The 26,713-nt window shown below is 43.3% G+C and overlaps 1 protein-coding gene across 5 annotated transcripts in view; it reads left to right on the top strand.

Moving 5' to 3' along the window:
* Positions 1-26,713, top strand: part of MYO1B (myosin IB) — a 170,127-nt gene that overhangs the window by 1,734 nt on the left and 141,680 nt on the right. Inside the window, exon 1 of one of the 5 annotated variants that reach the window (XM_053273747.1) lies at positions 20,668-20,764. The exons of the other annotated variants lie outside the window; for them this stretch is intronic. The gene's annotated coding sequence lies outside the window, so the exon portion shown is untranslated. Of the gene's footprint in view, positions 1-20,667; positions 20,765-26,713 lie in introns of those variants that run through there. 5 annotated transcript variants of the gene reach the window in all.

The following is a 26,713-nucleotide window of genomic DNA, read 5'->3' on the forward strand; positions in this document are numbered from 1 at the left end:
ACAGCTGCACGAGTGGCAGAAATCAACAAGTGAAGCTTTTTCTGGCATGGAGATGCAGTGGTGGCAGCAGCTTCATTTCTTTTCAGCATCTTTTGCAGCTGTTCAAGGCACAGAACTTCTGTCATTAAGCAAGCAAATAACTCTATTTCTTATTGCTTTCCTCTTCTTAATATATATTTTAAAAGAGCCAAATTGCTCTTGAGAGTGCATCTCTTTGACAATGGACTACACTAAGTTAATCATAAATTGAGATTGGGTGGGCATCAGGGGAGTGCCTGAGTGGTAAAATCAAAGGGATTTTGTTGCGTTCATGTTACAGCACAGCTTGACAAATCCCAGTTGCCAGGAAGGCATGGCTCCCAATTTTGGTGCCTGGACTAGGATAGACAGTTAATAAAATACTTGTTCCGGACAGCCCTGTTTCTGTTCTAAGTATGTTGCTTGTAAAAGGGATAAAGAGAAGCCCATTTACTCTCTTCTCCCTCCCACAGTGTCTGTCAATAAGTTCGCTGATTTTGCCAAGTGTCCATTGTTTGGTGCCTGATTTTTTTGGACTGGTTCCAAGAGCCAAAGAAAATTTGTCAAGGCCTCTGGAATTCCTTTCCAAGTCATCTATCACATATTTAAAGCTGAAAGGATTAAGTCAGACTTGCAAGCAAGTCCACACAATTTACTAGCCTGCTTGCCCATGCGTCTGTGCTACTAATTTGTAGCATACTGGTGACGAGTGAATCAATCTTCCATTTTTTTCTTAAAGCTTCCCTTGCTGGTCAATTGAGGCATGGACGTGCATGAACTGTGGTTAGAGCACATTTTGGTTGTGGAGCCCGGGAGTTTTAAGAAAGAGGAGAGCAGGTCCTTACCTGCCTTCTGCCGCCCCATGCAGCTTCCACCGCCCCATGCAGGTAAGGATCTGCTCTCCTCTTTCTTAAAGCTCCTGGGCCCCACAACCAAAATGTGCTCGAACCGTGGCTCTTGCACATCCCTAACTTGAATGCAGTTCAGACTAGGAATATGCTGAAATGCGATCCGGCTGTCTGAATTGTGGGCACCTCCCATTAAATTCAGGGGGTTACGCAGCCCCTTTAAAGTGGAGGAGAGCAGGTTCGTTCCTGCTCCTCCTCTGCTCAGCACTGTTGCCACGATCCTGCATGGTTGCTGACCACACAAATGGCATCTGCGGCTGTGCAGAGGCAATGTGCGTGCCAGTGCCGTGCAGGGGCACCTGGGAGACACCTCGCAGTGCGTGGGTATAGCTGAGGGGAGCACCAGGAGGGCTCCTGTGGCAGCAAGTGGACGGATCTGCTCTTCTCCACTTTGAAGGGACTGTGTCCATGCTTGAATTTAAAGGGAGGTGCCTGCGATTTGACCAGCTGAATTGCATTTTGGCACAATTATTTATTCAACATGTTTGTATGCCACCTACTACTAAATCTCTAGGCGGTTTACAGCAATAAACCAAACCATTTTTTAAACAATTAAAACATTAAAAATATTCAATTAAAATACCCATAAAAACTACCAAATAGCTAAAGAGATGTGTCTTTAGTTGTTTCCTAAAAGCCAACAGGGATGGAGCAGCTCTAATCTCAGCAGGAAGTGCATTCCACAGCTCTGGGGCAACTACAGAGAAGGCACACCTTTGAGTCACCGCATGAGCTGGTGGCACCCTCAGACAAACCTCCACGAAGATCTTAATAGGCGGTAAGGTTCATAACGAAGAAGATGTTCTCTTAAATACCTTGAGCCCAAGCCATTGAGGGCTTTATAGGTAACTAGTGTTTTCAGGCCCGTTGTGATAACGGGCGCTAGTAGGGGAGAGTTTCCCCCCCCCCCGCCCCACTTCCTCTGGCCTCCCCCCCCCCACGCCCTCCCAGCTGGCTGAGACTTCCTTACCCAAAGCAGCCCGCGACAGTCGGGCGATCAAAAATCCATTTTTTGCGAAGAAGAGAGGAGCTCCCGAACAGAGCTCCTCTCTGTGCTAAGCCAATGCCCAAACTGCTGCTATGGACGCAAAGGACGCAATAGGCGTCCTTTGCGTCCATAGCAGCAGTTTGGGCATTGGCTTAGCACAGAGAGGAGCTCTGTTCGGGAGCTCCTCTCTTCTTCGCAAAAAATGGATTTTAGATCGCCCGACTGTCGCGGGCTGCTTTGGGTAAGGAAGTCTCGGCCAGCTGGGAGGGCGGTTGGCGGCCATGGCGGCGGCCGCGGAGGCATTCTTCTGGGCCGTTTTGGCCCTTAATCATTTGCGGGGGGGAGCGGGGAAGGAGTATTTGGGCAGCTGGGAGGGCGGGAGAGTGGGCGGTGGCGGCGGCTGGGCAGACTCTGGGGGCGCCGCTGCCGGTCCGGTCCGCCCCCGCCTCACATTCCCGGCCGGTCTCCCCGGCCGGGCAAGGGCCCCAAGGACTCGCAGCCGCCTGGCTGCGGCGGCGGCGCCAGGCCTCGGCGGCGGCTCTGCCACCGCCTCGGCCGGCTTACCCCGTCGCCTCCTCCCCCCGCCCGGCTTCGGCGGCGCGGCTCCACCGCTGCCTTGGCCACGCTGCGTCCTCTGGCCGAGGCGGCGGCTTTGCCGCCGCCTCGGCCAGTCTTCTCCTTCCCCGCATTCCCGGCTTCTTCGGGGCAGCCGCTTCTGGCCGCCCAAGATGGCCACCGGGTGCCGGCCGTCATGTCTCCCTTGCCCTGTTCTGCGCCTGCGCTTTGTACAGGCGCAGAACAGGGCAGGGAGGCACGGACACACACTTGGTGTCCGTCCACGGACGGACACCAAGCGTTTTATTAGAGAGGATAACCAGTGCTTTGTATTTTGCCTGGAAACCTATTGGTAGCCTGTGTAGTTCTTTTAAAATTGGAGTAATATGGTCTCTTTGGGATGTCCTGGTGACTCATCTGGCAGCAGCATTCTGCACCAGTTGCAGTTTCCAGACTATGTACAAAGGCAGCCCCATGTAGAGTGCAATGCATTAGTCAAGTCTGGAGGCTACCAGCATGTGCACCACTGACTGAAGGTCACTCACTTGCAGGAAAGGGCACAGTTGGAGAACCAGCCGAAGCTGATATAAAGCACTCCTGGTCACCACCTCCATCTGAGGTATCAGAGAGAGGGTTGAGTCCAGAAGTATTTCCAAACTGCGAACTTGTTCCTTCTGGGGGAGGGTAACCCCATCCAGAACTGGAAGATCTACCCCATTTGCCGAACTGTGGCACATCCCTTATTCAGACTTGGTTAAGGTTACCAGGCAGATGGTTATTTATTGCAAGCATGTGTTAAGGCCATATCTAACTAGGTGCTTTCTGTGCTCCCAGTTGGGTGCAGGAAGCATCTCTAGGAAAAGCACCCTCTCCCCTGGGGTACCATACCCCTCCTTTCATTGTGGCATCCCAATGTATATGTTTTGATCCCTGACAGCTAGGTGGACTTGCATGGACTAAAGTAGGGATGTGCACGGAACCGGTAGGGTGGTGTTTTGAAGGGGAGGGCATACCTTTAAGTGCGGGGGAGGGTGCCCTTACCCCTCCCGTTGCGTCCCCCCGCGCTGGCACTCCATTGAATAAGTCCCTCCCTGCCGCCCCAGTGTCCTCCTCGGCCGGAAGCTAAAGGAAGTACCTGGCATGCATCAGTCGAACCGCCAGTCGATCCATGCACATCCCTAGACTGAAGTCATTTGACTGATTTCCAGAGATGGGAAATGCTGTAGGAAACACGTTGGATTCTCTAGATTAGAGCCGTCTGGAAATGGCTTTCTAACTGCTACAGTCCTTTTTTTTTTTTAAAGTGACCTGTGATTGGTCATAAATATCTAGCAGTTCAGTTTAAAGCATTAAAGTCTGCTGTCCTGTACACCAGGGTTGAATGTTAAGATACAGTCTAAAAGGAGGGCTAAGCTGAGAAATCATCTATGAAACCATTTCCAGGATGAGTAATTGTACTGCAGATGTATTTATAAAGAAGGGATATGAGTGGAAATTGTTAGGGTATTTAAACTTTTGGCATCTAAATCACAAGGAGATAATGTTGAATGGAAATGACATTCAAGAAGGAACAGTTATTAGAAGCAGATCAACTGAAGCATGTTACATCTTCAAGTACAATTTTGCTACATCTGTCACAAATATCTATGCGCAATCTCATTTTCACGTTTGACATTTAACGATTTTTAAAATGGAAACCATGGCATTATTTCAGCATAAGTGGATTTGATTCCTCTCAACTATCTTTTTTTTTTTTTGCAAACACTTTAAATTGCAATGATAAAATACATCTAAATCATTTTTCTCTGTTACATTGTAGTCCCGTGCATGTTTACTTAGAGGAAAGCCCCATTGTGTTCTATGGTGTCCCTTCATTAGTGAGTGTGCTTAGGATTGAAGCCTTGATGGTTTTTATGTTGTGTCTGAGCACAATGGAAAAACACCCCTCATTGTTGTTTCTTTCACACTTTGAGTATACCATAATTGCTCACCAGTCCTGATCAATCTTTGTAAAACTTTTTGAGATAGAATTATTGCATAGACTGGAAAATTGAGGTTGAGAAAACTAGTTAAGTAAGGTTTGAACTTTGGTCCAAAGACACGACTCCTTGCATATGGCCGCAGTGGCTCTTCAGTAACGGATAGCTGAGTCCAAAGAAGTTGAATAGAGGTGAAGTGGTGTAAAGCAGCTCCCTCTCTTAGCTATGTAGGTCTGCCCTATGTATCTGTAGAGTAGTTTGGGGCATCATATGAAGAGATGATAGTACAATTGTTAAGTGTTTCCTGTCTCTGTAATTCGTAGTCTGGTCTGATATATAGCGCCACACGCTGAATGTTCTCTAATCACTGTATGTGTTTAAAACCAATGGTGTCAGTCATACGTGGCCACCATTACTGCCTTACCTTACACATAGATTTTAATTGAATTTCCAAGTAAGTTAGTGAACCCACAAGTTCCCCCCAAAGATGCAGGAGATGAAGTTATCCTCCCCCGTCTCCCCGGCTCTTCTGTCTTCAAACAGAAATTTGGACTGGGTTATATTCTGGTTCTTTCCGATTTTTTGATCATCACCCTGTGAAAGTATGTCAAATTCGGATAGTTCCTATAAAAGTGCGAAGTCAATCAGTTTTACTGCCAAGTCATGACTTTTGAAAATGTGTCAGTCTTTCCTATTATCCAATTGTGAGTTCCATCTGGCACTAGGCGGCCTGCTTTTCCTGATGTGAATCATTGCTTTGTCAAACCCTATATCAAAGGGGAGACTGTTCCCATTGGTCTGACACATCTGCTAAACTAAGACAGTTTTAAGTTGATTATAGTGCAATAAAAAATTCCTAGGCGGCCTGTTTTTATTCCCAGCTGTTGTTATGCCTATTTTGGTTGTCCATGATTGACTTCATACCATGCCTCTCTGCTGTGCTGTGCTTTAGCTTTATTTGGAGAGACAGCTGCTGTGGTAGTGACCATATTCTCTGGTAATAATTAATATATATGTTATATCCTTGTTGCCAAAAACTGACCACACAAGAATCTGATTCTTCAGTTTCTCATTATTATTGGTATAATTTTCAAAGGGAAAAGGAGTAAAGATGGATGTTTTATTTTAATGGCATTTGTTCTACATAAATGGTGCAAAGACCACTTTTAAAACATTTTGGTGGAATGTGCAGTGCTTGGTGGTTTGATGTATTCTCTAGTCAGAAATGTTGCTGTTCAGTTCTGCATCAAAACTATCCCCATTCCCATTTGTAGTACCCTTGGCAATTTTATGATTTTTCATATTTCATTTTGCAAAATATGCATTTGTTCATGCTAGAATAATGTATAATGGGAGTATGAGTCCACTGATATGAGTCTCATGACTGGACGTCTTCCATTCTGGTGTCATGATGGCAAGTGGGAAGGGATCACTGTAGGCACAATACAGGGACTGAGATTTGGGGTATGTTGAAGCCCTTTTCAGTGCTGGCTTCAGTGGTGTGGGAACTGCTGCAGTGTAGCTCTTTCCATACTGCTTGGGCATGGAAGAAGCTAGGGCCGCACCATTGATGTTTCTCACTTCTCGGGGCTGGAACAGTAACCAAACGTTTGGTAACCAAAACCCAAGTTCCCTTTAGTAGAGAAGAAGCCATACTTTAGTGGTTTCCATATTGCTGAGGTCAGGGGTGTGTGTCAGCATTGTTGGGCAGCTGTCAAGATCCCTGTAGCCATCCATGTACCCATAGTCCCCATGTGGTCTGGCGTATCAGCTTGGAGCCTATCCAGATAGGAGTGAGTCCATAGAGGACAGTTTGCTGAAGGTCCTCTGGAACCTGAAGCTGGCACTGCTAAAGGTAATTTTGGGAAGAGTCTTAAAACATATTTGACCCCTAAATCTGCAGCTTCAGGACATGCCCTTAGTACAGGCCTGCTCAACTTAGGCCCCCCAGCTGTTTTTGGACTACAACTCCCATAATTCTCAGCCACAGCAGCCAATAGCCAGGAATTATGGGAATTGTAGGCCAACATCTGCAGGATGGCCGAAGTTGAGCAGGCCTGCCTTAGTTTGTATTGGTGTTGATTTGATTTAAATCAAATCAATTTAAATCATGATTTAAATTATTAGTCAGGAAGATTCTATTTAATCATTGTTTTCCATAAAGGTACATAATAGAACCCTAATACATATTTAGAGATATAGGTTTCAATTTTAGAAGACACACTTCTCATAATGCTGTTTCATTCAGGCAACCAGGCCTTGCATTTCATTGTTGCACTGTTTGCATTTCTCACGAATGCCTTCCTTACCCACAGGTACAGGAACTTCATTAAAATATTCCCAAATGGGGCTTTTCTTTCAGCCTGCTGCCATGATAAATGTTTCCCTTCTACAATGGAAATTACACCTGGAAAGAGTTTCTTCAGGACTGCATGAATATGATACGTTCACTTTCGGTTTCACCTACTATTCCCTTCCCCTCCCCTCCCCATCCAATGCATTTATATCCAGACTCATCCTCCTTGCTCAGATCTACTCTACTCCCCTAAATCCTCTATTCATTTATTGATCTTCTTCGCCCTTGGTGTGTGTGCGTGTGTGTGCACGTGCGCACAAGGGCTTGATTGTGTGTGTGTGTTGCATATACACCATCTGCAGAATAGGATTGATCAGGTCTGTTATCTCTCATCCCCATATACTGCGATTGATATGTTCATAGAATATAAATTATGATTAATACTCATGATGATATCTTTGACCTAGGTTGCCTATGAATGTTTTTAAAATAATCAATGTAAATTTAAAAAATCCAATTTAAATTATAAAATGTGATTTATTTTTTAAAGATTTTTTTAAAAAATCAACCCTGGTGTGTATAGCATCTCCTTTTTCTTCTACTGATAACTAGTTCAAACATGTATGCTTGAAGAGCAATCTGCTTTAGAGCTGGCCTTGGGGCCATATACATATACATATACATATACATCAGCTGCTGGAGTCATGGAGATTAGGGGTGTGCATGAAACCGTCTGGTCCAGTTTGGTTTGAGTTCAAACCGGGCCCAAACCGGACCGGGCACTTTTGGTCCGGTACCCCCTCGAATCCCCCTGGGTCTGATCCGGCGGCGGGGGGGGGTTGCGGACCTTTTACGAATTTTTTTAAAAACTTAACCCCTCCGGGGGGCTTCACCAAGGCAGTGTTGGGGGAGGGGTTTCCCATGGAGGCTCCCCTCCTCCTTCGGCTGACCTTCCTTAAAAAATGGCCCATTCGACTGTTCTTCGGCTCATTCGGGCCTTTCCCCCGGCACAGTGGCCAATTTGGAGGCTGCCATGTGTGCACAGTGGGCCGCTGCGTTCCTGGTCCAGGGGGTGGGGTCAGTCCAGGATTGAGCCGAACTGGCGGTGGTTTGGCTTGACCCCGAGCCTTCGAACTGAACCGGTTAGACTTCGAACTGGTTCGGTTCCGACCCTGCTCGCACATCCCTACTGGAGATTGCATACCATCAGGGGTTGATTAGGTGAGCTGTTGTGGTGTAGTGGATAGAATGTTGTACTTGAATATGAGGAATCCAGGATCAAATTATCACTCTGCTTTGAAGCTCCTTATTAGTGGTGGTCAAGTTATAGTGACTGTGTAACTTGCAGTCACTGTGTAGTGACTGTGTAACTTGCCTTGGGGAGTTGTGAGATGAAGGCTTTAATCCTATTCACACTTACCTGGGATTAAGTCACACTGAGCACAGTGAAACTTTTTCTGAGTGTATATGCATAGGATTGTGCTGCATAATGCTCTTTGGAGGAAGGATGAGATACAAATGCAGTGGTGACCTTAGATAGCCAAATGGTCAGTTTCTTTCTCTCTCTCTCTCTCTCTCTCTCTCTCTCTCTCTCCACAATCTAAAATCTCTTCCATTTCCAAAATCTCTTCCATTACTTGTTGCCCTTCCAAACATTCCCTTTGAGTGCTTGTTCATAGTCCAGTGATGATATGACACTCCGGTGTCATTGACTTGAGACTTATGCTTGTGGGTCTGACTCATACGTTTAAACATTTGGGGTTATCAGTAGCAAGCCTCATCGAATGAGCTTGGGACTTCACATTTTCCAGCATGCCAGGAATTGTTTGCTGAAACTGAAATATATAGCTGTAAAGAAATGCCTAGGAATCTCAAATAAGCAGAATATTGAATAAATGCATTACAGGAACTACATTTCCATTGGCTATTGCTTTCATATGCTTGTGCAAATTGGTTCATGACACATTTCCACTTTGGTTTTATGTGAGCTCCCCATCTGTCTCTAAGCCTCATTCTCGGGTAGTGTTATTTAAGGGCTCTTGCAATATACAGAATATGTATTCTAGTTGATATTTAATGCTAAAGGAGTGAGGTCAGAAGCATTAGCTTAACATATTGCAGTTGAATTGCAATAAACTCATTAAAATAAAGTGCTCAGTACCAAGGAAAATAGCTATACGTAGACAAGAACATACTTCCAAATTGTAGCCATGCTTCTGTTCTGTGTGACGTTTCCAGTGTGCCACCTTACAGAATGCTTCCTGTTAGCTGGGCAAAGAAGTACCTTTTCAAGTGGTGACTAGCTTATATTTAGCAGGGGAAGAGTGACTGTCCCTATTCGCTGGAGAAACGTCCAGCTGTGTTTCTCCAGTGGCTGTTGCTGGGGTGTGTGAGATTGTGAGCCCCATTCCCCCCCCCCATTTTTTTTGGTGTGTAACTAACTTTGGGATTTTTTTTGTTACAATGTGATATATAAATATTTTAATAATAATCTTGCATCAGTGCTGTGTTACAGTTCAATATTATAGCCTTTGTACAGATAGGAACAAAGAAAGCTGCCATATACTGAGTCAGACCGTAGGTCCATCTAGCTCAGTATTGTCTACACAGACCGGCAGCGGCTTCTCCAAGGTTGCAGGCAGGAATCTCTCTCAGCTCTATCTCGGAGCTGCAAGGGAAGGAACTTGGAACCTAGATGCTCTTCTCAGAGCGGCTCCATCCCCTGAGGGGAAGATCTTACAGTGTTCACACTTCTAGTCTCCCTTTCATATGCAACCAGGGCAGACCCTGCTTAGCTAAGGGAACAGTCATGTTTGCTACCACAAGATCAGCTCTCCTGAGAACTGATGTTAAATGAAGCTATATGCATTTATTTTTGTGGATCAATGAGAGCGACTTCCTCTCTTCCACTATTATGGCAGTATCAGTAGCATGATAACTAAACAAGCATAATGGAGGAAAGAGGACCATCTGATTTCAGGGTAAAAGTCTGCTTGCTTCATGGAGTGGAGGAATTATGTCCTCATTTTAGCTGCTTGTCCTTGCTGTCCTCCGAGTCTGGAGTAGTGGCATTGACTAGACTGGGTTGTAAGCAGTTTCTTTTGTCGTTCTCCTGTAGTCCTCCCCTATCTATAAAGGAAGCAAAAGCAAACATATTTTTTTAATAACATGGTGTCTCTGAGAGAGGGGTGGGTTGCCTTGAACCTTTCTCTCTTCAAAGAACCCCATGATTACTTGTGTGCTATGTGATAAGCACCTGCACTTTTTCACCTACAAAAAACCTTAGTTCTAAAACTGCTCTGGATAGGAGGAGGATGCAGAAAGTGGTACGTCTTCTCATGGGCACTATCCAGTGGGTGCCTGCAGCAGTCAGACAGAAATGAAAATACGTTTGTTTCAGCACCAGCGGATTGTGTTTATGGCAGCTTTTCCAAGATGCAGCATGAATCTGCTGTAAAAACTTGCAAACTGTGTCGACCATATCCTGTGGCAGGGCAAGGGGGAAAACGTCTATACAGGCAATGAAAGTTTCATGGTGTTGTTTACAGATATCTGAAAAGCTGCTCCCTTTTCAGTTGTTCAGGGTAAGTCCACAGGTTAGCTGGGATCTGAATCCAGACATCTCATTTACCAAGAGATAGGAACAACTTGCAGCAGGAAAAAGTAATTAAGAAATAGGCGTTGGAAACATGATCGTCATTAAGTTTTCCACCAGAGATTTGTAAGAGGCTGGCTGAATACAGAAGATATTTTTAGCCATTTGAAAGTGTCGGGAGGGTCTGTCTTCACAAGGTCCACTGAGATTATCAAATTTCTGAGCATGGTGGGAACAGGAGTTCCTCATACTCCTTTCAAATCTCATCTTTCTTCAACAGCAGTAATAATACCAGAGCTGTGTCAAGGGAATATACATGACAAAAGGGGAAGAGAAGTATACTGGAATTAATTCACCGGATGGCTTCTTTTAATTGGAGTGGACTAACACCAGTCCATTTTGCTGTATCATACTTGTCCATCCTTATTGTAAGTCGAAACAAATTAGAATGTCATAAAGAATTCAAGAGTCAGTAGACTTCCAGAATTGTAGTTGAGGGAATGGGAAATTTTTACTTTGTATAAGTATAGTTCTCCTGTTTTATATTTCAAGGCGAGGAAGTTTGCTATTCTAGGTTTTCGGATCCTTGCTGAATTTGTAGTTCCCTTGAATAGCACTACAATCTTACTTCTGTTTATAGCTTTGGTCAAAGAGCCATTTGACTGTGGTGAGATGTAGGTGACGGAATAAGTGGTGGAGATGAATTTTGTCGTTTTGCTTCACTATACATTCAGATTATGAATCACTAGCATTTTGCAGCTGCTGGCTTGTCAGCCATCTCAATGCCTGATGGCAAGATCACTGTATGTTTTTTTTGGTTTTTTTTAAATGAAAGCATTTGTAAGGCTCTGTGAATTTTGAATCGGGACCTGAGACAACCAAGACACAGTGACATTATTTTCTGAACCACCATAGTGGAGCTGGCCTCCTGTCTGCTGTGCTTGGGTGTAGCAATGTGAAGGCCTGCGGGAAAATGGGGGGTAGAGGGGGGGAACTGGGGTTTTCCTCCAAGTCTAGAGATTGAAAAATTAGAAACTTAAAAAACACACACCCCAAAACACACACATGGAATTTTTTCTCTTAGAATAATGCATGAAGTGCTTTGCAAGCCATGGTTTTAAAATACAGTTATCACTTCCAGCCTGTTGCTCTTTCAAAATGCTAACAACTGTAGTAATATGAAGTTGTTTTATGTACAACAATGAATTCAATATTGCAATCCAAAGCCCTTATACTATAGTGTTATGTAGACCTCTCAAATCTCAGATGCATTTCTGCCCTCGGAGGGCACACTGTCTCCTCTATTAGAGGACACACAGACCTAGGGCCCATCTTTGCTTGTGGCCTATCTTTCTCTTTGATTTGGGGAAGGGTGGAGATTCTGGCTCAGATCAATACCCACTCTGGCAGTCTGGAACTGAGACCTGTGTGCCCACTTGGGCAGCAAAGGCTACACCCAGCACACAGTAGGGAGGGGAGAATTTCAGGGCTCCTACTTTGCCTCTGGATCATTCTGTAAATGGTAGAAATATGTCCCTGAGGGTTGTGCAGCTTTTGCAGAACATACTTCTGTGTGTTGCAAAGCGTTTCCGGGGGAAGGAGCAATGGGTGGCATTCAACTCCCTCATTGCTTTTTGGCCCTATAATGTCTCAGATCTGAGTTGGGCTGCTCACTCTAAGGAACTTGTTACCAATTTTATCTCTATTTCCTTGCCTACTTGTCGTCTTCTCTACCTTCTTCCTCAGTGCTTATTTTACCTATAGACCACCAGCCTTGACAATTGTCCATGGAGCAGTTTAAGCGTAAGCAGATGGACAGATGGTCTTGGCTGTTTAAATGAAGTTATGAGTCTCTAGAATTGCTAGCCCTGCTGACAGGAGCAGGAAGCTTCTCATGTGGTCTGCAGGTTTGTAGCAGATAGGGTGCTTTTGCTGCCTCAGGCAATCGCCCAGTCTTATTTGCATGGTGTGCTGCCATTAATAGTGCTAGTATTGCTTATTTTGGTGCTTTCGGGATATTCCTGTTAGAGAAGTTTCAGGTCTGAGCAGCTGTCCTTGTTTTTAGGTGGAGGGACAAAAGGTGTTGCCGAGAAATATTCTGAAAATTCCATTATTTGAGAATAGGTGAGGAGTTGAAGGGAGGGAAGGAGGAGAACTGGAGGAGCTGAACTTGCAACAGCAACGCTATTTTAGTGCAACTTCTACATTTGACTAGCAGTGTCCTCTCTAATTCTTCTAATGTGTGTGTGGAATGAGTTTTGTTCTGGGCAGCAGTATCCAGGCAGTGTGCGCGCACATGCATTCAGAGTGGGACCTTTCTGATTCAACCTGAGCAGGATCTAAAATTAACTGAGCGAACATAAAAAAAAAGTGAGCATGCACACACCTTAGAGGGAACACTGTTGACTAGTCCTTGACTAAGGACCAAATTAGATTCCTGCTTCCCTTAAATCAAAAGCAGCTTTGGGGGGTGGGGTGGGGGTGTATCGCATTGGGGAAGTGGATCTGGGGAGGAGTGATGCCCATTGTACTCTTTACTCCAGTTTTCATGGTCCTCTGAACCAGCTATTACCCATGCGGAAAGATGTACAGGTCCCTGCATGTTTTCTCTGTGGGGCAAATATCAGCTTTGGGGAGCCATTAAGATCAGGAAAATGGCGTTGGGAGAAATAGTTAAACACCCTCTCCTCCCACACCAGCTCCTCAATCCAATTTAGGACTCCCCACATCTCCTTCGAACTCGAGAAAAAAATGTTGAAGATTTGATCACGTATCTTCCAGCATCGTGTCTAGTTTGGCTTTGATATAGTGCCCTTTATCTCATTCAAGAGAGAGTGTGGTTTAAGAGCTGGTGTTCATAGTGTTAATTTGTCCACATTTGAGGGCCTTTCCCCACATTACACGACAGTAAACTCAGGTTGACCGCTGAGATTTTACTCAACAGGAGCTGTAGATAACCCTGATTCTTTAATATGTATAGCTATATTTTCTGTGTGTATGTTGAGTTTGAATTTTCTGGACGAAATGCTTAACTTCTAGATCATGATCTGCTTTGAATAGCTTTATTATGATCAGTGATCAGTTATATATACAAACAGATTATACTACATTCAGATAAGAAGCCAAGAGCCTAAGGGCTCTCCTAAGGCTCACAGGAGTTCATGAGATGATAGCAGCAGCATCTGCAAACAGCAGTAATGATCTGCTTAGAATTATCTCCTTTCTTTACACCTTTCATCCTCTGAAGTATTATTATTATTATTATTATTATTTATTTATTCAATTTCTATACCACCCAAAAATGGCTCAGGGCCGTTTACACAGAGAAATAAGCAAAGTAGCCCTGATTATTTCTTGAAGTAAGAAAATGGCACTTTAAGAATAAATAACTTATTTGGTAATGCCTACAGCTATTTAAAATTGTAACAGTAAATAAGTCAGATTATTTGAAGGGACCAGTTTGGAGTCTGACCTAGTTTGTCCCTGGTACAACACACATTTCATTGACCTTTCCATTGCAAACATATGCAAGAGCTGGACTAGTATTGCTTTCCCCCCCTCTTTATTTTTTAAAGAAAAGAAGCTACTGTCCAGAACAAGGGAAATTGCAAGGCATGTTTGGGAAGTGAGTGTTTAGGGGAGTAGTGAACTATTCTCGGAACATAGGCTGATGCCCTCTTTTCATAAACCTATTCCTATGTAATACCGCTCATGAGGCATTCAGGACATTATGGCTGAAGAAGTGCTGTATTAGTCTTGACTTGTGCTCTTGTGCTGGTTTGCTCTTGACTTGTGCTCTTGTGCTGGTTTGCCTGCTTCTAAGGATTGGTTGCTATCTGCAAAAAGTTTGATAAGCAACACTGCTGAAGCTTCTCTATGGTATCTAAGCCTAAGCTGTTCTGATTTGTTGTCTTGTGCTTCTTGCACCTTATTTGCATCTTGTGATGGGTCTGTGACTGTTTAGTAAATTTGATCTTTAAAGAGTAAGCTTACAATGGTTTTGATAACCATCAAGAGTACCTTGTTTATCTAAATATCAGTATTTCTATTCTTAGCTGTGCCTGCGGGATGGAATTTTGTGAGTAGAACCTAAAGGGTAACTTTATCTAACTGTACTTTGCTGCAGACATTTTTGGGTGGCAATTTCTGAAGATGAAAACAGCATTTCAGCTGTAGTTTCTAGAAGTACTGTTTTTTGTGTGGCCAAGAGCGATCACTATTCATCATGTGACTTATTGAGTTAGGAGACCAGAAGTAGGGATGCTTGGTTTCTTAAGAAGGGGCGCTGCTGGATCAGACAAAGATCTGTCTAGTCAAGCATCCTGTTTCCTACAGCTGGCAAAAAGATGCTTCTGGGGAACCTAGAAGTGGTGCATGTAGGGAAATGGCCCACTTTCCCAGTTGCTTCCCAGCAACTGACATTCGGAGGCATACTACCTCTGAACATGGTGATTCCAACTAGCCATCATGACTACTAGCCATTTCTGGTTCTCATAACAGAAGAGAGGTTTTGCAGAGGTTGGCACCTTGATATTACAGCAGCAAACAAGGGTGGAAGTAGTCAACTTACTGTTTATAGTAGCCCTGTGTTCTTAATTGTAAGGCCCTGGCAGCCCTCATCAACCCTAAGTGTGGCTCACTTACTAATTGTTTAAGCCTGTGTGAAGCTTCAGCCAAACCTGAATACTCTGCACAATCCCCGTGGCACCATACGGAGACTACCCTTTTCACTGTGCAGTGTTTCACTTTGCCCAACGCCAGTCAACTTGAGCCCCTGCACCATCGTGGAAGTTATGCATGGGATGCTGGAAGTGTAGCCCTTCCCAGTACTTTCCTCCTAGAGCACTTGAGAGAAGACTGGGCCCTCCCAGCACTGAGAAAAGTGCAATACGGTGCGGTACAGTGGGAAATGGGTCTCACACAGAAGATTTCTTGCCAAAATGGCCTCCACTTGAAAAATAGTAAAGATCCCTGTAGTAGCCTATTGCAAACAAGTTTTCATCATTGGTATGTTGTACAAATGTAACATTTTCAGTGCTTCAGATCTAATGTTTATGGAGAGGAGAACTCTCCATAAAATAAGGAGCATGAAATAAGGAGTTGGCATTAGATGTGGGTTGAGTTAGGAAGTCAAAGTGGGAGGGAAGCTTAGGAGAGGCATCTGTCGTGAATATTTTCTCAATACCTGGTCACAAGCAAACCCCAGGAGGAAGCAATGCTTTTAGTAAATCTAAAATAAATTAACTTGTCAAGTGTGGGTTGTTAAAGGGATTGCAGGTGAATCATTGCTAAAAATGCATTACCTGAGTTTTAAAAATTCTTGGAGATTGGTTTTGAGAAAAATCCACATCAGTATAAATATCCCTTGGTTTCTCTCTTTGGCTAAAAGGGTTTCAGTGTGTAGTTTTGTCTGTGAGCCTTTTTTCCCTGTTGTATCTTCTGGATTCATTTTAAGTTGTCTTTTTTTTTTTTTTTAGAGAGCATAATTTTTATGTTTTGTTTAGTAGACTTTGTTTAATTTTCTAGACTTTCATGCTAATGCTAACAGTTTGTACTACTATCTGGTAACTGCAATGAATGCTGTTGGTCTGAAATATGTTTTGGAGGTGTCTTCAGTATTTTGACTAGCTTGCATGTGTATTTATTGAATAAATAACTAAAACCTAAGTTAGAAGACTTCAAGTATGCTAGCCGTAATTGTAAGAGTAGCACTATATAATAAACTGTAAGCCTTATATTTATTGGTTGGCAGGTTTATTAACTGATTGCTCCAAATACCCCCCGCTTTTAAAAAAATAGTCTGTGTATCTATCTCTTACTCTTCAAGATGAAAACATTCACAAGGCAGCCTACAGGATAAAATCTAAATGAACAAATAGTAAAAACAGTAATGAAACAATAAATGAGTAGTATTAATATAAGTAAGTAAAACAAGCTTCCATTATGGGACAAACACATGGGAAACTAAAAAGGTCTTTGCCTGGTGCAGAAAAATCATGAGAGTAGGAACCAAAGAGGCCTCCTTGGGGAGAGCGTCCCGTAGGTTGGTCACCACAACAAAGGATGACTCAATTTCAGATGATGGAATTGCATAGAGTAAAGTCTCTAAAGGTTACCTGTATATGTGTATCCACATATGTGCCAGTCTATATACCTACCTGTCTACCTCCTCCTCCTGAACTACTTTGAGGGCATGGGCAGGACAAGGTACTTCTGGAGAGATGAGAGGGAAAGTAAAGGAAAGGTGTGCTGGATTTGGATCCTTTATGACATACTGACTCAGAGAAGCTGTTCATTATCTATGCCCCTTAGGAATTATGGAGGAGAAAGCCATAGGGATGACTAGAATAGACAAATTGTGCACTCTGTCTCATTTGCATGATCTTTTAAGCATAAATAGACAAGTTGGCTAGATAAACAGGTTGTGAATCGAATGATCTGCAGTCATAAAGAGCTTATGTTGCAGCGTGCAACAGGAAGCAGCATGCACACTAGGTCTTGTTCCCATGCATCAATGTTTCATCTGAAATAAAACATTTGCATCAATAGCTGTCAAATTAAATTTCAAGGAGTGTTGGAAGAGTATGTTCAGTTGTGCAGTTCCCAACTTCTGGTCTTCTATTGTAAGGAACATCTAGGGAGGAGAGTTGGGGCACTTCCGAAAGCTATGCACCCCACTCCCTTCTCTAATGATTAATTACTGCCGCCTCATGAGTGACTGCCACATTGAGGAGAGAAAGAATGGGGTGCCCTTGCCCTCGTGGCATTCTCAAGCAGTGACCCAGATGACACCACACTGTAGGGCAGGGGTGGCCCTCTAGCTGTTGTTGACCTACAACTCCCACAGTATGGCTGGGAATGATGGGAGTTGTAGGTCAACAACAGCTGGAGGGCCAAGCTGCTTTAAGGAACACTACACCTGCTTTAGGGGAACACCACAGTTGGTCTTTCCTCTCATTTTGGCACATCTCGTTGTAGAGATTTCCATAAACCATTTCCCATATCTGAATCAGGCTATAGTATTGAATGTTATGTAGGAAAGAGTTTTCATTTAGCAAAGATTGGTTAATAGTGTATGCTGTCCAACATGTATTTGTGTGCCTGCAAAACATGTACTGCTTGGTTCAAATCACAACACATAAAATAAACAAAATCCCTAGCATAACATTCATTTTTCTCTTCTGCAACAGTTGTGTAAACATGGCCTTTGTAACATCAGACCAAAAGATTGCATCATGCTCAGATTTTAGGAAACTTTAAGATACATTTATATTTTAAATTCAGGCCATGTAGTGCTAATGGCCTGGAACTATCAGTGGTAGTAGTGTGCTCCTTGTATTTTATTTTTCTTTATAAAACTATTTTAAGCACAGCCCTGCTGGATCAGGCTCAAGGCCTATCTAGACCAGTATCCTGTTTCATACAGTAGCCCACCAGATACTTCTGGGAAGTTGACAGGCAAGAGCTGATGGCATGCCTGCTGTTCTGCTGCTGTTCCCCTGCAACTGGTTTTTAGAGGCATCTTGCCTCTGAGGCTGGAGGTGGCCTATAGCTGTCAGACTTGTAACCATTGATAGACTTGTCCTTTATGAATTTACTTAAGCCCTTCTTAAAGCCATCCAGGCTGGTGGCTGTCACCACATCGTGTGGAAGAGAATTCCATAGGTTGATTATGAGTTGTGTGAAAAGTACTTCCTTTTGTCGGTCCAGAATTTCTTGGCAATCAGCTTCATGGGGTGACCCCTGGGTCTAGTATTATGAGAAAGGGAGAAAAAATTCTCTCTCTCTACACTATGCATAATTTTATAGACCTCTATCATGTCTCCTCTCAATCATCCTTTTTGTAAATTAAAAAGCGCCAGCTGCCTTGCCTCATAAGGAAGGTGCTCTAGGCCCCAACCATCTTGGTAGCCCTCTTCTGAACCTTTTTTATAGTGTTCTATAGTGTCCTTTTTGAGGTATGGTGACCAGAACTGTACACAGTATTCCAAATGTGGCTGCACCATAGATTTGTATAAGGGTATTAATATTTTTATTTTCAGTTGCCTTCCTAATTATTCTCAGTATGGAATTACCTTTTTCATAGCTGTTACACATTGAGTGACACTTTCGACAAGCTGTCCACCACGACCCCAAGATCCCTCTCCTGGTCAGTCATTGACAGCTCAGATCCCATCAGCATATATGTGAAGTTGGGTGTTTTTTTGGTCGCAATATGCATCACTTTACACTTGCTAACTTTGAACCACATTTGCCATTTTGTTGTCTACTCCCCCTGTTTGGAGAGATCCTTTTGGAGCTCCTCGCAATCTCTTTTGGATTTCACTACCCTAAATTGATTGGTATTATCTGAAAATTTGGCCTCCTTGCTGCTTACCCCAACTTCTAGATCACTTATGAATAAATCAAAAAGCACTGGTCCCAGTACAGAGCCCTACAGATTACTTACATACAATTCAGTGGAAAATACTTTTATGTCCCAGAAATGAATGGAGTTCAAAGTTCAGCTTGAATTACTTTTAAAATTTAAGGCTGAAGCTGATGTCACTGACACATTCTGAAAAATTTGAAACTCCATTGGCATTGGGATGTTCAGGTGCTAGGATTTGGCAGATGAGGCAGGATTGAGGATTTAAATGCTTATGGAGTCCCTCTAGCATTAGTTGACTATATGTGAACATTGTGTGTCTGCTCTCTGTGTGTGATAGAGCCTGCTGTGTACCTTTTTCTTACTGCACGAGGGTGCTCTGCAAGACCTCTGTGGGACTGAATGTTGTTGAGAACATAAGCAAAGTTTGCACAGTTAAGATTTTCATGTGGGCTGGGCATGCTTGTAAAATCTGATGAAAACAGCTATGCAGACAAGAAGTGTGGGGGAAATGTTTTGTCTGCATGATTTGCAGTCACTAAAGGATGAATCTGTTTTACGTTAGTGTTGCAAAAATACCAGAAACTATTTGTGAGTGCAGCTGATGTCGCCAGTGTTGCAAAAGTATGCATACCTCTTTCTGTTTTTGTGTTTTTCTCATGAGTGCACCTCACCAAAAACTGCTCCTGTATGATATCCATCAGAATTAGTAGAGTCTGAAGTGAAGCACTGTTTATGGATTTGATTTATTATCATTTCATGATTTGTTAGGTTAGCTTTGCCTCAACTTTGCTTGATAAATCTCTGATTGTATAAACTATATTACATACTGAACACTGGTGCATCTTCAGGAATGTGTCCTAGCCTTAAAATTACTGCATGGATATTAGGTGTAATTGTTTCTAGGTCAACTTAATGTTCCAGAACACTAGAGCTTTAATATAAATGGATTTTATGGTGCCACGGCAATATTCCAGTAAAACTGTCAGATAAGCAAAATTTGCTGTTGCTTTCAAACCCGTGCATGGAAAATTCATACAGAGCAATAGAATTATTGAAGTTGCTCACCTTTGTGTGTGTGCATATAAGTTATATGTGACTTACCTTCAAAGATGGAAAACTCATTTAATCAACTTTTAGCCTTTGAGATCTGTGGTTATTACAGTCTTGTCCCTAAGTACTCTCCTGATTGCCATTGGCGACCTAGAATTTTTTTTAGGCAAATGGTATTGAAGGTGTCTTATTTCTTAAAAAAACACAACCATTTTTCATCACCGTGATGTGGCATTAACAGCATTCCTTGTGGCCAGCTGATGCCAATTCCCATGCTCTGTTAGACTAGAATGAGGCTGGAAATAACTGACACCATCTCGTAAGGTCACTTCCTGCCTCAGTCTACACTAAAAAAACCCATGGTCTCTGGTACCACCCAGCTGCTGAGAATGCTGTTAAAGTCACAACTGTGGTGAAAAAGGTTTTTTTAAAACAAACAAACAAACAAACAAACAAACCCCTCCCCTTCCAGCCATGAGTATATGGGGTGATGGCAGGGAATTGCTTTAGTAAGGTTTTATTACACTAGCTAGAAATGAAAGTATGCCTGCCAGCTTCTGTAACTAAAAGTGCTAGTTTAAAGCTCAGCCATGCTTCCAGGTCAGCTGTCTTTGAGGGATGGCTGAGGGGACACCTTGGGAAAGATGCCTCAGTGGTGGGCTCCTCTCTCTTCAATGGGCCTTCAACAGCCTCTCCACCACTGCTGCCAGGTGCTTGGCTTCTTGCCAGAAAGAGAGCTGAGGAGCAAACAGGGGAGGCCTTGGCAGGTGCTGACCCGACACCTGCTCTGTTCATCTTCTTGGGCTCACTTTGGCATTCCATGGAAAGGCCCACACAAATGGCATTGTGACATCACTGTGTCATACAAAATGCACAGAGCTCGTCACCTGAGGTGAGTGTGACTAAGCATGGCGGCAGTGAACATAACAGTTGGCCCTGCTTCCAGAGACAGAATATTTGAAATGGTCTTTCTGAAAAAGATTATTAACAGGGAGCTTGCAAAGGTACAAAACCAGAAGATAGATTTTAAATATTTTGGTGGCCCATTCATTCTCTGGATGCAGATCGATTTTTGATAAGTTGTGTTTGTTTTCACACACACACACACACACACACACACACGATTCATAGAACAAAATATTTGCCTTGGGTCCAGAAAAATGTGAAGCAGGGAGACACAATTTTTCATGTCCATGTTTACTAATGAAATGTATTACAATAATTGTGAGTTGCTGTTTCTTCTAAAACAGACTGATCCATGCATTCAGGATTTTTATGTGTTTGTGCATGGGGTGGGGGAATCACTTGTTTGAAAGCACCTCTAGCTCAGCATATTCATGTGAGAGATTTGCATGTTGGAAAGACAGCTTCCCAAGGTTGTACTTTAGTAGAAAGTGTGTGTCTGAACAGAATATTGTGGTTCATAACAAAATATGTTATGACTGGTTGAACATATTCTGAGTGACAAAGCTTGGCTTTACCAGTCTGGGGCATAAAATATCTTCTGTCAGTGGGGTAAATTTGGCTTATAAACCATCCTAAAATACCATGAAGTAACAGAAATCAATAGGCAGGTTCCAGGCTGTTAGTCATAACTAAGCCCTGTTTAAATAAATGAAATGTGTTAGTCACGACTAACTTTGAGTAAGTTGAGTCCCATTCATTTCAGTGGGATTCAAACATGGCTAATTTAGATTGGCTCTTGCTCACAGAGGTTAATAATAGTTTTCCCTGAACTTGAACAGATCTTGCTGGTAAACTTGATTGTTTTTAGGTCTTAAGAATGTATCTGTTTTGCAGACCTTGGTGGATCAAAGACTGGTTTCTTCTTCACTTATACCTTTTGTCCTGGTGGACTGTCTTTAAACAGATGTGGAACTATTGATCAGGGTCAGCCTTAGGGGTGATTGAGGCAGGCAGTCTCTCAGGGTGGCTCCCTGAAGGGGGATACTGAGCTGAGTTTGGTGGGTTGCTGTTTGTGTGTATATATACTGTCTGCAGTGAGGGGTGAGGGAGACGTGTTTTTAAACTTTTATTCAAAGTTCTACAGGTTGTTTGGATTCAAACTACAAAAATGAACTTGCATCAATTGCTATGGGGGAGTGCAGAAGACACTTCTTGCCCAGGGTGCTCTGTTTATCCTAGGGCCAGTCCTACTGCTCTTGCATTATAATATATGTGGAAGATGATACTGTTTTTTCCAAGAACACTTAAAAGTTAGAGATTGGTGAACTTTTTGATTGGTTCATTGAGTATCTGTTCACTTGGTGTGGGTTGGTGGTTCTGTTTTTGGTTGTTTGGTAGAGCTAGTAAGACATGTCTAAATTGTGCTTATCTCCAGGCATCAGTGGGTGGCTGCCAGTGTAAAACAAAAGTGAAAAGGTTTTGCCCCTCCACTCACCTTTCCCAGTATTTTCAGGTTAGGTTATTTTGACAGCAGAGATGGAGGGAAAATAATAGTATTTGAGAACTCAGTTGAGGACAAACTATTCCACCTTACAGGTGTCTTGCACTTCTTCATTAAAGAAGCTAAAATGGGAATCCAACATGTGTCATAGATAAGGAGGACTAATATAAGTCCTAGTTAGTTAGATCACTTAGATTATTGAAATAATGTAACACCGACTGGAGGGGGCGGGTGCCCTTTCCCCCACTTGTGAACTTTGCTGATATACCTGGTGGGCCATGGTAGGAAGCGGGATGGTGGTCTAGATGGTAGGGGTGTGCACGAACCGTGGTTCGAGCACCGGCCAGAGCAGGAGCTTTAAGAAAGAGGAAAGCAGTCTCTTACCTGCTCTCCGCCATCCCATGCAGTTTCTTGCTGGGGTGGCATTTGGCCCAAGTACCCTGTGTGGCACCAGTACACACATGGCATCTGCGCAGGTGCCATTTGCTTGCTCAGCAACACCATGCTGACCATGCAAATACACCCTTGCATGCACAGAGCCATGTGCTAAATGTGTGTGGTTAGAGTGCTGGACTAGAACTGGGGAGGCCCTGTTCAAATCCCCATTCAGCCATAAATGACCCTGGGCCAGTCACTTATATCTCAGTCTAACCTATCTCTCATGGTTGTCGTGAGAATAAACATAACCATGCACACTGCTCAGGGTTTCTTGGAGGAAGAGCAGAATATAGATGTTGATGATGATGATAAAAGTAGATTTGAATACAGTGGTCCCTCGACTTACGAACTACTCGACATCCGAATTTTTCGACTTACGAACGAAAAAAGTGGCCGCACGCTTACGAATTTTTTGGCATCCGAATGGAAAACCGTTGGCGGTTTTACATGCGGTTTCCTCGACTTACGGATTTTTCCGAATATTTCCCCCCGAAAACTGCTTCTCCCATGGCGCTTTGCGTATGGGAGGCTTTAAAACCCCTGTGCCATGCTTCCAGACCTCTGTGGGTTGTACGAGGCGTGGAGTGAGGAGGTGTGGAGCGGCGTTGGGGAGAGAGAGAGAGAGAGAGAGAGAGAGAGAGAGAGAGAGATTTGGAGCCAGTTGGAGTTGTTGAGGTGTGTGGTGTAAAGAAATGTAACCTGAGGGTGAGGCATGTTCCTTCGAAGAGAATTGCACACAAGTGTCCTTAACATGTTCGCCTTAGAATTGCACACAAGTGTCCTTAACATGTTCCCAAGTTGAGATGTGTGGTGTAAAGAAAGAGGCATGCTCCTTCGAAGAGTGCCTGCCCTAGAATTGCACACAAGTGTCCTTAACATGTTCCAAAGCTGAGGTGTGTACAGTAATGCTTTAAAATGTTGGCTGAGGCATGTTCATTGTGCCTGCCTGTCTTTGAAAAGCACTGCAGTGACCTGCATCAGGTCCAAAAACTGTGTTGAGTAAGGTTTAGAAATGTTGGCTGAGGCTGAGGCATGTTGAGTGTGCCTGCCTGCCTTTAAAGTGCCCTGAAGTGACCTGCATCAGGTCCCAAAAAAATGATAAAGTGCTGTTGTAAATGTTTATTGTTGAAAAGTAATGTTGCTGTGCAGTTTGCATGCCTTTAAAGTGCACTTGATAAAGAGTTTTGCACAAAAAACTGGGTGTCTGGGTCTTTTTCCTAGGCTCCGGAACGAATTAATCCGTTTCCAATGCATTCCTATGGGAAACTGCTTTTCGACTTACGAACTTTTCGACCTACGAATGTGCATTCGGAACGGATTAAGTTCGTAAGTCGAGGGACCACTGTATAAAGTTTTTGGCTATAACTTGTGTTGCACATTATTCCTTGAGAGTATTTCAAAGCTGTCTAACTGTTTAAGCTACCTTATAAAAAGTCTCGCTTTGCTGGCTCAATATCTAGCAGAGATTATCCCTGTAACTTTAAGGGTTCTGGGACTGAAAGGTACTTTGTCACTGTGCCATCTCCCACAGGCAGAGCATCAGGGTCTGACCCATGCAACTTGACCCACAGCACAAATATGCAACCTATACTGCAGCTTCTACAGCATACCTCTTTGTCTAGTGGTATTGGAATATGAGATTTAATGGTTTGGCTATGTCTGCACTTGAAATTCCATAGCAGTGATGCATTTAGTATGGTAGGTAGCTTGTAATTTTAGAGTGGTAAAAACTGAGACACTGCTTCTGACTAAAAATTTAAACCACAAATGACCTTATTAGGATTTATATTACTTGGAAAAGCCTTTTCTAAAGAGCGGGTGCAATAATAATGAATTCCATGGAAATTTTGACCTCCCCTCCTTTTCTAGGGCTTGTTTTCCTGAAAAGTTTAAGTTTTCGGTGTAGGTTAAGTGCATATATGGGCACAAAAGAAATCTCTGGATCATGCATACAGAATATAGAACCTAATTGTCGCTCTTAACAATTTAGCTTTCAATTGTTAAATGAAATCTCTCTGCATTGTTGTGGGGAGACAAGGTTTGACTTTCAGTACAGCTGTGGAACTGAACTAATTGCTGTCAGATGCTCCCTTGAAGTTTTTAGCTCTCTTGAAGATTTTAGCTCAGTTCTCTTTTTCCTTTCCTGTTTGCAGTTACCCATAAAAAGCCAATTATGGGTTTTGGTAGGATAATGAGTTTTATCCTATTACACTCTCTAATTTTTCACTTTTTCTTTAAAAAATCTTTACACCTAAACTCCCAAACACATAACATGGACTATTCTATTATCAATATATTAAAGATACCATGATGAGCATAAAATCTCTGCAGGAAATATAAACATGCTGTAATAGAGGCTCAGGTAAAATTATGCAATAGATTTGGAAAAAACCGCACAGACTATTCCATGCTAGTGTGGCTCAGTAGCAGTTAGTTATGCTAAATATTGGTAGTCTTGCCAGAATAATCTCTCTCGCTCGCGCGCTCTGATAAATTCACAAGAAGCTGACCAGGAAGGAATTTGAAGATAAAATTGCTAATACTATAAACGGGCAAACAATAAAAAATTAAATTACAACCAGTGTTCCCTCTAACAGGGATTCCCAGATGTTGTTGACTACAACTCCCAGAATCCCCAGCCAAATGGGCCATTGTAGCTGGGGATGCTGGGAGTTGTAGTGAACAACATCTGGAAATCCCTGTTAGAGGGAACATTGATTATGATACAAGCTTGAAAATCGAATCAGAAAGGTTTTGGGGTTGGTGAACAAATAGAGTAAGAGAGCAATAAAGAATATCCAGGACACTGAGATGGGAATGTTAGGGAGGCTGGGTATAGAGAGATGAGTTTGTGACCTGCGTGTTGACTGCATGGTGACTTGCCTGTCTGATGTAAAGGTTGCAGACATCACACAGTGTCTAGATAGGCTGTTAGACAGTGCTGGGGAGGAGACCGCTGTCATGGTGCATGTTGGCACCAAAGATGTGGGTAAATGTAGTTGGGAGGTCCTGGAAGCCAGATTTAGGCTGATAGGTAGTATATTGAAGTCCAGAACCCCCAAGGTAGCATTCTCAGAAATGCTACCTGTTCCATGTGCAGGTACAGTGAGACAGGCAGAGCTGAGGGGTTTCAATGTGTAGATGAGACATTGGTGCCGGGAGGAGGGGTTTAGATTTGTTAGGCACTGGGGTACATTTTGAGGAAAGCAAGGTCTGTACAAAAGGGATGGGCTGCACTTGAACTAAGATGGAACCAGACTGCTGGCACTTAAAATCAAAAAGGTTGCAGAGCAGCTTTTAAAATGACGCCTGGGGAATTACCGACAGGTGCTGGGCAGTATCCGGTTTGGCAAATGCCATCCTTTAAAGTGTGAGGCTGCAAAGGATTCAGATAAAACAGAAGGGGACAGAGCAGAACCACATAAAGAGCAGATAGAAGGCTGTGCCAGCTGGTCAAAGAGTCAAAAGAAAGATAGCATACACCAAGTGAGAGATTCAGCATATAGGTGTTTATATGCTAATGCCAAAAGCCTCTGAGGAAAGATGGGCAAACTGGAGTGCTTGGTTGCTAACTCAGAAATAGATATAGTGGGCATAACAGAAACATGGTGGAACAGGGAGAACCAGTGGGACAATGTTATCCCTGAATATAAACGCTATAGAAAGGGCAGGGAGGGGCACCTTGGAGGTGGAGTAGCACTGTATGTTAAAGAAGGGATAGAATCTAACAAGCTAGAAAACCTAGGTGGACCAGAGTCCTCCACAGAAACCCTGTGAGTGACAATACAAGGCCCAAAAGGAAATGTGCTACTGGGGACATGCTATCACCCTCTGGATCAAAATGCTGACAACGACTGGGAGTTGCAGGAGGAAATCAGGGAGGCGTCAAGGAGAGGCAGGGCTGTAATAATGAGTGACTTCAATTAATCACACATAGACTGGGTAAATTCACAGTCAGGTAATGACAGAGAGGTCAAATTTCTAGATACGCTGAATGACTGTGCCCTAGAACAGTTGGTCTTGGAACCAACCAGAGTGAAGGCGACCTTGGACTTAATCCTGAGTGGCACCCAGGACCTGGTGCATGATGTCAGTGTCATCGACCCTT

This window comes from Hemicordylus capensis, chromosome 1, assembly GCF_027244095.1.
Source record: "Hemicordylus capensis ecotype Gifberg chromosome 1, rHemCap1.1.pri, whole genome shotgun sequence".
NCBI lineage: Eukaryota > Metazoa > Chordata > Lepidosauria > Squamata > Cordylidae > Hemicordylus > Hemicordylus capensis.